The sequence below is a fragment of the Elephantulus edwardii genome, unplaced genomic scaffold (genome assembly GCF_000299155.1).
Source record: "Elephantulus edwardii isolate Elephantulus edwardi_28Jun2011 unplaced genomic scaffold, EleEdw1.0 scaffold00377, whole genome shotgun sequence".
NCBI classification, from domain to species: Eukaryota; Metazoa; Chordata; class Mammalia; order Macroscelidea; family Macroscelididae; genus Elephantulus; species Elephantulus edwardii.
In genome coordinates, this window is record NW_006400127.1 from 436,978 (window position 1) to 438,622 (window position 1,645).

A 1,645-nucleotide genomic window follows, 5' to 3' on the forward strand; every position below is an offset into this window, starting at 1 on the left:
ACAAATTTGGTTTTAAAATACATTTAAATTCAGTCATTTTAATGCATCAGGCACTCTAGAACAATGTGGAACTACAACCATCATGTGATGAGTTCTTAATACTCCAAGGAGACAACAGTAATTCTCAAATATTGAAAGAAATTAACCTTTCTACAATACTAATCTGTTGTACATCTGTTTTCGGAGACCTGCTATTTCAAAAGTGGATGGCCAATCCTTCTTCCTAGTCTGTCTTAATCTGAATATTCAGATTGAGAGAAGTATCAGACAGATCAGTGTTTTACAGAAAAGTGAAAGATATATCCCTTATTGTGGAATTAATCATTCATATCAGTGTTGTCCCTGCCTTTGGCACACGTATCTTTACCCACTTATTTCCCTGCTCCACCATCCGCCAGGATGCCCATCCACTTTTACCCACTCTCTTCAACATCCATCTCCCATTGTCCTGCCCTTGATCAGATTGCTTGTATCTGAAGTTTCCTTGGCTTCTGTGATTCCAAATACATCTGCTTCTGACAGTTTCTTATTCTGTGACCAGTGTCTCTTAAGTTCAGTGGCAATAGCAGGCCTGCAAAAATCCTATGTACAACAGAACACATGTAGATAACAAAAAGGGCAACTGAGGGTGAGCTTTCAGTTATGGAAATACAAAGGAAGAGGAACAGTTGTAAGCAGACACTAGTGATTGGGACATGGAATGTGAGAACCATGAATGTAGGAAAATTAGATATTGTTAAGGAAGAAATGGAACGCATAAATATTGACATACTAGGAATTGGGGAGATGAAATGGACTGGCATGGGGCATTTTGAGTCGGATGATCACATGATATATTACTCTGGAGGTGAAAAGGTGAAAAATGGAGTTGCTTTCATAGTTAAAAAAGTTATTGCTAGATCCATCTTGAAATCCAGTATTGTGAATGACAGAATAATATCCATACGCATACAAGGAAGGCCTGTGAATACCACTATCATTCAGATATATATACACCAACAACCAGAGCCAAAGAAGAGGAAATAGAAGATTGTTAACAACTTTTCCAGTCGGAGATCGATCAAACATGCTATCAAGATGCATTGAAAATAACGGGTGACTGGAATGCGAAAGCTGGGAACAGAGAAGAAGAATCAGTAGTTGGAAAACATGGACTTGGTGACAGAAATGGGGCTGGAGAGAGGATGACTGAATTTTGCACAATCAATGACTTATTCATTGCAAATATTTTTTTTTTTCTCAAATACGCTTTTTAAGAGACATAAATGCAGGTTACTTACATGGATTTCACCTGATGGTATGTATAGGATTCAGATCGATTACATCTGCAGAAAGAACCGCTGGAGAAACAAGGCCAGGAGCTGATTGTGGAACAGACCACCAACTACTCATGCAAGTTCAAGCTGAAACTGAGAAAAATTAAACCAAGTACACGGGAACCAAAATATGACTTTGAGTCTATCCAAACTGAATTTCAGAACCATCTCAGGAACAGGTTTGAGGCCTTAAACACTAATGAGCGAAGACCAGATGAGTTGTGGGAAGATATCAAGGGTATCATCCAGGAATAGTGCAAATGGTCATTGCAAAGACGGAAGAAGAAAAGACCAAAATGGATGTCAGAAGAGACTCTGAAAATTGCACT